This window comes from Lithobates pipiens, unplaced genomic scaffold (genome assembly GCF_037356315.1).
Source record: "Lithobates pipiens isolate NorthernLeopardFrog02 unplaced genomic scaffold, aLitPip1_a1.2 Scaffold_28, whole genome shotgun sequence".
In the NCBI taxonomy this organism is placed as follows: Eukaryota; Metazoa; Chordata; class Amphibia; order Anura; family Ranidae; genus Lithobates; species Lithobates pipiens.
Window position 1 is genome coordinate 213,253,029 of NW_027507789.1, and position 12,069 is coordinate 213,265,097.

The following is a 12,069-nucleotide window of genomic DNA, read 5'->3' on the forward strand; positions in this document are numbered from 1 at the left end:
CGCTTCAGAAACAAGAACAGTAACGTGCAATAAATCAACTCCGGTCCATAAAGATGTAGCGGATGACATTATGGACAAAGTGTCATTCTTGTGTAAATTTAGTTTTTGCCTCAGAACGGTAATTGGGTTCTGAGGGTTAATTATGTAGGTTAACTTTGACATCAGTTTGGCTGGGCTGTGTTAGAGTTCTGCCTGGTCATGTGTACGGTGAGGTGCACATGACAGGCCAGAACCAGGCCTGGTTGGACGTTTTGGGTATCAACTTCCTCTGAGCCAATCAGTGGGTGTGCCAGGTTGAGGAGTCTGGGGAGGGGTACTGAAGATGTTGAGGTCATGTGTTACGGGTGGTTCATTTGTGAGGCCCTAGTGGTCTGTTCCTGTTTCCTGGACCGGGGTAGCCCCGCGAGGGGTCTCGGTCATGGAGTGTTGGACGCTCCGCAACATGCTTCTGTTGGTTACCCCCGATAGACCCGCCTGGTCTGGGGTAGGGATCCGTCTGTTCCTGAGTCTCGGAACCGGCTGGTCCGAGACGCAGTAACAGAGAGAGGATTCAAGGTGTCCGGGTGTGCTCTCGGCTTGGAGAAGCACCACAGCTCGTGGAGGTGACCGAGGGAGGACTCTTCGGAGGAGGGCCAACAAGCTGGCATCCTGAGAAGTGCCTAGTTGCTGAGTTGGGAAGGACATTGACGAATCCATGCTTTTTCCAGTACTCTCAAGGAGACAGAGAACGTTCCAGGTACTGAGGAAAAAGGTTCCTGTTCACTTTCAGTTACAACTTGTTCAAGGTCAGAGATTTCAGAAGTTCTGAATCAAAGTGCTGACTGCCATAATCTCTGGATAGAGATTTGTTCAGCCTTGAAGCTCACAGCTGCGAGTGGCTACTCTCTGGGTGGTACTAGAGACTTTGTTATGTCTGCAGTTCAAGGTGCCTGAGTTTCTTCACCCTTGCCCTCTGTTCCCAAATGAGACTGTGCTGTTGGATGTTACCCCTGCAAAATAAAACCTTTCAAAAGGACTTTATTGGTGTCAGCGTCCAAAGTTGTTGGGTATCAACCCTGGGAACCCCTAGACGTGGAAGAACAAGCCAAGCGGAGGTAACCGGTAAGCCCAAAAAGTTAAGGCCATCCTGCAAAGGGTTATGGCTGCTACAAAGACATGGATGAGTGAGTTTGGGGGGTGGAGAAACTTGACTGGCCTGCACAGAGTCCTTACCTCAACCTGATAGAACACCTTTGGGATGAATTAGAGCGGAGACTGCTAGCCAGGCCTTCTTGTCCAACATCAGTGCCTGACCTCACAAATGCTCTTCTGGAAGAATGGTCAAACATGCCCATAGACACACTCCTAAACCTTGTGGACAGCCTTCCCAGAAGAGTTGAAGCTGTTATAGCTGCAGAGGGTGGGCCAACTCAATATTGACTGGGATGCCACTAAATTTCATGTATGTGTAAAGGCAGGTGTCCCAATACTTTTGGTAATATAGTGTATGTTACATGGTAGGTTCCATAAATGCAACCGAAGATGCTTAGCAGAACTGACAGATATCTAAGCACACTCTCCACAAGGAAGATGATTTCTGCTGATATTTACATCTGGGTCACAGAAAACTGCAACCAGCCAATCAGAGAAATCATCTTTATGTACACCGATTATCAGATTTATTATTGACAGACCCACAGAGGATACAAACAGCCCCTCCCCCATTTTATAGATAGATTACACTGTACAACGATATAACTGCATCCTGTACAGCACTGCGATATATGTTGGAGTTAATAATAATAGTGTGTGACTGTGGGGGGACGTTAGAGTAAGGTGACCAGATTTATTTATTTTTTATTGGCAAATGGTAAACTATTCTATAAGCATATGTTCCTCAAATGGACAGAGAGAGGCCTCCTTACCTTAGGCGACAGATGACAGAGAGCTTCACTCCGCGGCCATTACTTCTCCTCCTGGAAGAAAAGAAAGTGGACCCTGAGACTCCCTGGCCAATCGGATCTCAGGACCCACTTCCTGATTGGCCGGGAAGAGAATCAGAATGACGATAGTGAATATTAATTTGCTATTGTCACACAAACGGCCGGGCTTGGGGCACAGTGCTCTGCGCCCCAAACCCACCCTTTTTTTAAGCCAATCAGAGCCTCAGGCTCTAATCACATGCTTCAAAAAATCAAACAGTTGAAATCCATGCATCCGGCGCATGGATTAGTGGGCATATGGATTGGGGGGGGCAGCGCCCCTGCGCCACGTATAGACGGGCCACCACTCTACACCAGGAGGGTCACTGAGACCAGGCAGGTTTGGAGGGTCACTGAGACCAGGCAGGTTTGGAGGAGCAAGTTCCGTTTTTCTCCTACTCTGAAGGCCAGGGCCTGAGGGTGGGGCAAGCACCTGATTGGTTGATGGGATGCCAACCAGCCACAAGCACTGGCAGTGGCAGGGGCGGGGTGGCGGGGTTCAGCGGATGCTGTCACGCAGCAGATTTTCACAGACAAGGGGCGCTGTTGATTAGATATCGGATCGTGGCCACGGCAGCAGAGATACTGAATAGGCATTTGTAAATGGAAGCCCCAAATCTACGTTGTTGGTAGCAGAGGCCCGAGTTTGGGCACTATGACAGTGGGGATTTGGTGAAGCTTGCAAATTTTTAAAAATGTATCTATGAGGTACACAATAGGTATCCTTCGTCTCATTAAATTGTTGTTGTGTGTTTTTTTTATACTAAATAAATCATGAAATCAATCTTAGTGTCCTAACTGGCCCTCTTGGGAGAACTTTCTTCTCTCTTTTTTGGTATATGCGATTTTAGGGTTGCTAGGACTGCATCTCTAGGGGTTTCCCAGAGCTGAATGATTGCAGCAGTTACAGTGGGTGTAGTGTGCCTCCTGCCCAGTATACACCTGAAGCTACCCCTTATTGCTGGTGTTGTTCTGTTTCTGTAACACAGGCATCTGCAGCAGTTACAGTGGGTATATTGTGCCTCCTGCACAGTATACACCTGAAGCTACCCCTTATTGCTGGTGTTGTTCTGTTTCTGTAACATAGGCATCTGCAGCAGTTACAGTGGGTGTAGTGTGCCTCCTGCACAGTATACACCTGAAGCTACCCCTTATTGCTGGTGTTGTTCTGTTTCTCTAGCACAGGCATCTGCAGAAGTTACAGTGGGTGTGTTGTGCCTCCTGCACAGTATACACCTGAAGCTACCCCTTATTGCTGGCGTTATTCTGTTTCTATACCACAGGCAGCTGCGGCAGTTAGAGTCGTTGTATTGTGCCACCTGCACAGTATACACCTGCATCTACCCCCAATTTCTGGTGTTGTTCTGTTTCTATACCACAAGCAACTGCAGCAGTTACAGTTGGTGTATTGTGCCACCTGCACAGTATACACCTGCAGCTACCCCTTATTGCTGGTGTTGTTCTGTTTCTGTAACATGGGCATCTACAGCAGTTACAGTAGATGTAGGATGCCTCCTGCACAGTATACACCTGAAGCTACCCCTTATTGCTGGTGTTGTTCTGTTTCTGTAACATAGGCATCTGCAGCAGTTACAGTGGGTGTATTGTGCCTCCTGCACAGTATACACCTTAAGCTACCCCTTATTGCTGGTGTTGTTCTGTTTCTCTAACACAGGCATCTGCAGCAGTTACAGTGGGTGTAGTGTGCCTCCTGCACAGTATACACCTGAAGCTACCCCCTATTGCTGGTGTTGTTCTGTTTCTCTAACACAGGCATCTGCAGCAGTTACAGTGGGTGTATTGTGCCTCCTGCACAGTATACACCTGAAGATACCCCTTATTGCTGATGTTATTCTGTTTCTCTAACACAGGCACCTGCAGCAGTTACAGTGGGTGTAGTGTGCCTCTTGCACAGTATACACCTGAAGCTACCCCTTATTGCTGGTGTTGTTCTGTTTCTCTAACACAGGCATCTGCAGAAGTTACAGTGGGTGTGTTGTGCCTCTTGCACAGTATACACCTGAAGCTACCCCTTATTGCTGGCGTTATTCTGTTTCTATATCACAGGCAGCTGCGGCAGTTAGAGTCGTTGTATTGTGCCACCTGCACAGTATACACCTGAAGCTACCCCCTATTGCTGGTGTTGTTCTGTTTCTCTAACACAGGCATCTGCAGCAGTTACAGTGGGTGTATTGTGCCTCCTGCACAGTATACACCTGAAGATACCCCTTATTGCTGATGTTATTCTGTTTCTCTAACACAGGCACCTGCAGCAGTTACAGTGGGTGTAGTGTGCCTCTTGCACAGTATACACCTGAAGCTACCCCTTATTGCTGGTGTTGTTCTGTTTCTCTAACACAGGCATCTGCAGAAGTTACAGTGGGTGTGTTGTGCCTCTTGCACAGTATACACCTGAAGCTACCCCTTATTGCTGGCGTTATTCTGTTTCTATATCACAGGCAGCTGCGGCAGTTAGAGTCGTTGTATTGTGCCACCTGCACAGTATACACCTGCAGCTACCCCCAATTTCTGGTGTTGTTCTGTTTCTATACCACAAGCAACTGCAGCAGTTACAGTTGGTGTATTGTGCCACCTGCACAGTATACACCTGAAACTACCCCAATTGCTGGTGTTCTTCAGATCCTATACCACAGGAAGGCAGCTGCAGTAATTACAGTCGGTATACTGTGTCATCTGCTCAGTGTGCATCTAAAGCTACCCCAATTGCTGTTTTTTCTATCTCCCTGCAGGCCATTAGTATGTCTGGAAGGCCAAGAAGGAGAGGCAGACAGTTACGAGCCAATAAAAGAGGGCAAGCAGGCTCTGTGTCTAGAGACAACAGTGCTGGTCGTGGACGCGGTGCACCGTCATCAGCACGTGGGCTTGGGACACGCTTGTCCTTATTTTCGGCAGCTGGACGTGTTGAGCCGCATCATGCCGAAGACTTGGTAGAGTGGTTGACCAAGGCCTCCTCATCCTCTCTCACCCAGGCTCAGGGTACTGGCAAAGCAGCTGCCAACGCGTCCTCTTCCCATGTCATTAGTCACTCCTTCCCTAGACCCACCATGTCCTCCTAAGGAGTCCACAAACTGTTTGAGCACAGTGTTGGGTACATGCTCCAGGAGGATGCCCAGCATTTTTATGGCTCTGATGGTGATACCCAGCTAGAGGAAGGCAGTAGCGTGAGCACAGAGAGAGGGGATGCTCAAGAAGGACAGCAATCTGGCAGTCATGTTCCACCAGCTGCAGCATACTGCCAGGTTTGCTCCAGTGATGAAGAAGGAGGGGATGATGAAGTCACTGACTCCACGTGGGTGCCTGATAGAAGAGAAGAAGAGGAGGAGGAGAAGGCACATCTCCAATGGGGCAGATGCCAGCTTAAGGGCAGCACACTGACTGAATCACACCGCAGAGCTCCACCTGTGCAGGGCGCTGCCTCTGCGCGTTATTCCAAAAGTTCTTTGGTGTAGGCCTTTTTTTAGACGAGTGTATCAGATTGCACCGCTGCTATTTGCAACATATGTCTCAAGCGTATCTCGCATGGCCAAAACATCAGCCACTTGGGCACCACATGCTTGACCAGACACATGTTGACCTGCCATGCAGCTCATTGGAAAGCTTACCTTAAAGACCCACACCAAAGAACAAAGCGGACCTCTCCTTGCTCCTCATCAGCTGGGATCTCCAACCCCACTATACCTTCAGTCCTCTCTGAAACCTGCACTGAGAGGAATGAAGGTGTAGAATTAAGTGTGTCACAGCCAAGTACTTGCAGGCACTCTGCTAGCAGTACACCGACGTCCGATTGTACCAGTCGAATTTCCCTGCCCCAGCTGCTGGACCATCGAAAGAAGTTCACTCCCAGCCATCCACATGCCCAGCAGTTAAATGCATGTGCAGTTCCTCAGTGGCAGGTTCCCAAACGCCACTTTTCTCATGGAAGGCGATTTCGGCTCTCTACCAGCATGTGGAAGGCACTGTCCATGCCTTGCTGGACAGGGCGGTCAGCTGTAAGGTGCATATTACCGCTGACTCATGGTCCAGCAGGCATTGACAGGGACGCTACCGATCTTTCATGGCCCATTGGGTCACTCTTCCGGCAGCTGGGAAGGATGCAGGACAAGGTTCAGTAGTGTTGGAGGTTGTTCCACTACCACTCCTCCAAAATGCTACTACTGGTTGTAACACACCACTCTCCTCCACCCCCTCCTCTTCTTCTTCTTCCTCCATGGCCTCTTCCTATGCTTTGTCCTCAGAACCAGCGGTGATTGGCCATGCTTCAGCGGCTGCACATGCAGCAGAGGGCCATCAATGAGTACCTGTGTGACTACGGCACCAGGACAGGGTCAGGAGAGCTCGGTTTTTTTTCACCACGCCAGTGGGGCATGATCAGGGATGCATGCACTGTACTGTCACCATTTGAGGAGGCCATGAGGATGGTGAGCAGTGTCAGTGCATGCATCAGTGACACTGTACCTCTTGTCCACCTGTTGGAGCATACGCTGCATGGAATAATGGACAGGGCACTTGAGGCAGAACAGAGGCAGGAAGAGGAGGACTTCCTTGCCTCTCAAGGCCCCCTTTATCCAGACAGTGTTCCTGCTGTCCCACCCATCACACAGGAAGAGGAGGAGGAGGATTGTGTTAGCATGGAGGTGGAGCCTGGCACACAGCATCAGCATCAGCAGTCTTTTAAGGATGATTTATAGTCCCAAGAAACCAGTGGACTTGTATGTGGCTGGGAGGAGGTGGCTGCGGATCATGTTATCCTTAGTGACCCAGAGGACTCTGGACCGAATGCCTCAGCTAACCTACGCTGCATGGCTTCCCTGATCCCGCAAAGCCTGAGGAAGGATCCTCGTATTCTTTGGGTCAAGGAGAAGGACCATTAGTGGCTGGCAACTCTCCTTGATCCACAGTACAAGGGTAAGGTTGCGGACCTTATCTTGCCGTCGCAGAGGGAGCAGAGGATGAGACATCTCCGGGAGGCCTTGCAGAAAGGTCTGTGCAACGCGTTCCCAGAGACTGGGAGGTTACAAACTCCTGGTCCTGGACGTGTTGCTAAGGCTTCGGTCAGTCACAGAAGGAGCGGTGGAGAAGGTGGCTGTCTGACCGATGCGTTTAGAAATGTATTTAGTCCGCAGCCCCAATGTATGATCGGTTCCAGCAACCATCGCCAGCGTCTGATTTACATGGAGCAGGAATACCTAGGGGCAAGGTCAGACTTGGACACCTTTCCCACCGAAAATCCTCTGGCTTACTGGGTCTTGAGGATGGATCACTGGCCAGAGCTTGCACAGTATGCAATTGAGCTACTGGCCTATCCTGCATCCAGTGTTCTTTCGGAATGCACATTCAATGCTGCTGGAGGCTTTGTAACCGATCACAGGGTGCGCCTGTCCACCGACTCGGTTGATCGACTGACATTCATAAAGTAAAATCAGTCTTGGATCACCACCAACTACCAAGCACCTGAAGCTGATGTAACCGAATATTTTTTTTTTAAATGACACATCCCTTCAAGACTGCCTATGCTGATGCTGAGTGACTGTCCTGTTATGTTGACTGACTATCCTCTTCCTCCTCAATGATCCTGCTGATAGCTTGGAAGAACATTTTTGGTTCTGTGTGCCGCCACCAGTGGCTAAGGCCTAATTTTTCAGCCCCTGTTTAACAGAGGCATGTAATTACAATTTTTGATGCAATACTTTGCAGCAGGGCTCATTCCTGCACTCCAACTAGAGTATCTGGGAGAGGTTGCAGTGTCGTGTCACCAGCACCAGTGCATAAGGCCCAATTCTTCAGCCCCTGAGGGGCATGTAATTACAATATTTGATGCAATGCTTTGCAGCAGGGCTCATTCCTGCACTCCAACTATAGTATCTGGGAGAGGTTGCAGTGTCGTTGCACCAGCACCAGTGCCTAAGGCCCAATTTTTCAGCCCCTGTTTAACAGGGGCGTCTAATTACAATTTTTGATGCAATGCTTTGCAGCAGGGCTCATTCCTGCACTCAAACTAGAGTATCTGGGAGAGGTTGCAGTGTCGTAGCACCAGCACCAGTGCCTAAGGCCCGATTTTTCAGCCCCTGTTTAACAGGGGCATGTAATTACAATTTTTGATGCAATGCTTTGCAGCAGGGCTCATTCCTGCACTCCAACTAGAGTATCTGGGAGAGGTTGCAGTGTCGTGGCACCAGAACCAGTGCCTAAGGCCCAATTTTTCAGCCCTTGTTTAACAGGGGCATGTAATTATCATTTTTGATGCAATACTTTGCAGCAGGGCTCATTCCTGTGCTCCAATTAGAGTATCTGTAAAGGGTTGCAGTGTTATGGCACCAGTGCCTAAGGTCCAATTTTTCAGCCTCTGTTTAACAGGTACATGCAATTACAATTCTTGATATAATATTTCACAGCAGGGCAGGGCCCACTGAGAGTAACTGTGAGGACTTACAGTGTTCTGGCACCAGCACCACCACCACCACAACCACCAAAGGCCCAATTTTTCTACCACTGGTCAACAATGGCATGTAATTACAATTCTGGATATAATAGTTTACAGCAGGGCGCTCCAGCACCCACCAAGAGTCACTTTGAGGGCTTACAGTGTTAACTTGTGGCAACACCAACACCTTAGGGCCAAATTTCTGCAGAGCATATAGGGCAGGCCCCTACTTTCAAACATCCAATTACAAACACCTCCTACTTGCAAATGGAAGGAGACAACAGGAAGTGAGATGAAAAAAGACGGACGGCCAAAAAAATTATACAGGGGTGATAACCCTTCCCTATGTTTTCCAAAAAGCTTAAAAAATAGATTTTTTGAGTGGAGCTACACTTTAAAAATGTACCAGTTCAAAATTACAAACTGATTCTACTTAACACAACAAACCTACACAGTCCCTGTCTTGTTTGCACCGCCTGTATACTGCTGTTTTGAGTATATGGGGCCAGGGGGCCCCACGCCTTTCCCTTTTTAAATTTGGGTACGGGGTTCCCCTTAATATCTGTACAAGACCCAAAGGGGCTGGTAATGGGCAGGGGGGCTAACCATGCCATTTTTCTTAATGATTTTCATCCGTATTGCCGGAACCAGACATGACATTAAAAACGCAAGCAGTTTTAACCACTTTCAGACCGGACCATTTTGCTGGTAAATGACCAGAGGTCTTTTTACACTTTGGCACTGCGCTGCTTTAACTGGTAATTGCGCGGTCATGCAATGTTGTACCCAAACAAAATTTGCGTCCTTTTCTTCCCACAAATAGAGCTTTCTTTTGATGGTATTTGATTGCCTCTGCGATTTTTATTTTTTGCGATATAAACGTAAAAAGACCGCAAATTTTGAAAAAAAATGATATTTTCTACTTTTTGTTATTAGAAAAATCCAATAAACTCAATTTTAGTCATACATTTAGGCCAAAATGTATTCAGCCACATGTCTTTGGTAAAAAAAAAGTCAATAACTGTATATTTATTGGTTTGCGCAAAAGTTGTCACATCTACAAACTAAGGTACGTTTTCTGGAATTTACGCAGCTTTTAGTTTACGACTGCCTATCTCAATTCTTGAGGTGCTAAAATGGCAGGGCAGTACAAAACCCCCCCAAATGACCCCATTTTGGAAAGTAGACCCCCTAAGGAAATTGATAAGTGGCATGTTGAGCCCATTGAATATTTTATTTTTTTGCCTCAAGCGATTGAATAATGACAAAAAAAAAATTTATTTTTTTTTTTACACAAAGTTGTCACTAAATGATATATTGCTCACACATGCTATGGGCATATGTGAAATGACACCCCAAAATAAATTCTGCTGCTTCTCCTGAGTACGGGGATACCACATGTGTGGAATTTTTTGGGAGCCTAGCCGCGTACGGGGCCCCGAAAGCCACGAACCGCCTTCAGGTTTTCTAAGGGCGTAAATATTTGACTTCACTCCTCACTACCTATTACAGTTTTGAAGGCCATAAAAGGCCAAGATGGCACAAAACCCCCACAAATGACCCCATTTTAGAAATTAGACACCCCAAGCTATTTGCTGAGAGGCATGTTGAGTCCATGGAATATTTTATATTTTGCCACAAGTTGCGGGAAAATTACAAACTTTTTTTTTTTTTTTCACAAAGTTGTCACTAAATGATATATTGCTCACGCATGCCATTGGCATATGTGAAATGACACCCCAAAATAAATTCTGCTGCTTCTCCTGAGTACGGGGATACCACATACGTGGGACTTTTTGGGAGCCTAGCCGCGTACGGGGCCCCGAAAACCAAGCACCGCCTTCAGGCTTTCTAAGGGCGTTACAGTTTTGAAGGCCATAAAATGCCAAGATGGCACAAACCCCCCCCAAATGACCCCATTTTGGAAAGTAGACACCCCTAAATTTAGGGGTACACTAGTGAGCCTAGGTAATAAATGGCGGGTACCCTGAAACTATAAAAAAATAACTAACCAACCAGCGTCACCTGTAACAGTTATATGGTGATCACTGGTGAAAGGGTTAACTAGGGGGCAATCAGGGGGCTTTATGCGGTAGTATATGGGGGTCCCTGGCGCTATAAAAAGCTGCGGCGAACCTAAATACCTACCTGCCTAACTAGCGTCACCTGTGACACTAATACAGCGATCAGAAAAACGATCGCTTATTAGGCTGGGTTCACACTGGAGTGATGCGGGAACGCCACGAATCCGCGGCGGGTTCCCGCATCGCATGCCTCCCGGCGGCAGTTCACACTGCCCTATGCGAACTGCTGGGAGTGTCAGTGAAATGTTAATGACACCCCCAGATCAGTTCGCATATCGCAGTGCGATCTGCAAACTCGGATCGCATGGTGTGAACACCCATGCGATCCGATTCTGCTGCGGACCAAAAAAAGGGTCCCGTGCGAGTTTGCGGCGGGTGCGGCGGGTGCGGCGAATGGCTGAACTCGAATCGCAGAGATCGGATGTGATTTGCACTGCAGTGCGGTGCGAATCACATCCGTTCTCATAAACCGCTGCAATGTGAACCCAGCCTTAGTAACACTGGCGACGGGGGGTGATCACGGGGTTAAACCTTTATTGGGGGGGGGTTAGGGGGGTACATTAGAACTAAAGGGGGCTAACCCTAACTGCCCTAACAGTTAGTACAGTCACAAATGACACCAATGCAAAAAAAATAAAAAATGCATTGGTGTCACTGTGACTGGGGGGGCAGGGGTAATTGGGGGGGTGATCGGGGGGGTGTGAGTGTGCCTGGCATGTTCTACTGTGAAGTGTCGTGTTGGTGCAACTCACCGATCCTCTCTCCTCGGTGCCGGAACGAAAAATACCGACACGGAGGAGAGATTACATCACTTCCTCTCCTCTGTTTACATTACAGGAGAGGAAGTGATGCAATGCTTCACTCCCATTCGTCAGGAGCGATTGCGAGGGGGTGGCCATGAATGAATGGCCGCCCCCTCATCCCGGATCGCTCCTGCATAGATACCGACCGCCGCTGGCACCAGGGGGGGGGCCCGATCGGGCCCCCCACCCGCGGGAAGGCAGGGACGTACAGGTACGCCCATATGCCTGCCCGTGCCATTCTGTCGACGTACATCGTCGTGCGGCGGTCGGGAAGTGGTTAAATGACTTTTTTTCTGTTAAATGTCATTTTGTGCAGGGACTGTTCTAAACACGGGAAACACGTGCCACTTACCAGGCATACTATAGACACCCCCCAGGCACCATATTTAAAGGAATATTTTTCACTTTAATTGTCATTAACATCAGTGCTCCCGAAAAAAATGCAGTTTTTAAAAAAAAAATTGCATTGATCCATGTCCCCTGGGGCAGGAGCCAGGTCCCCAAACCCTTTTTAGGACAATATCTTGCATATTAGCCATTAAAATTAGCACTTTTTATTTTGAACGTTCGAGTCCCATAGACTTCAATGGGGTTCTAAAGTCTGCACGAATTTTCAGTCCGTTCGAAAGTTCTGGTGCGAACCGAACCTGGGGGTGTTCAGCTCATCCCTAGTCAGAGCTATATAAATGTATAATAATAATAATAGTGTGTGACTGTGAGGGGAATTAGAGTGTAAGCTCCTCTGGTACAGAGACTGATGTGACTGGCTCAGTGATGTC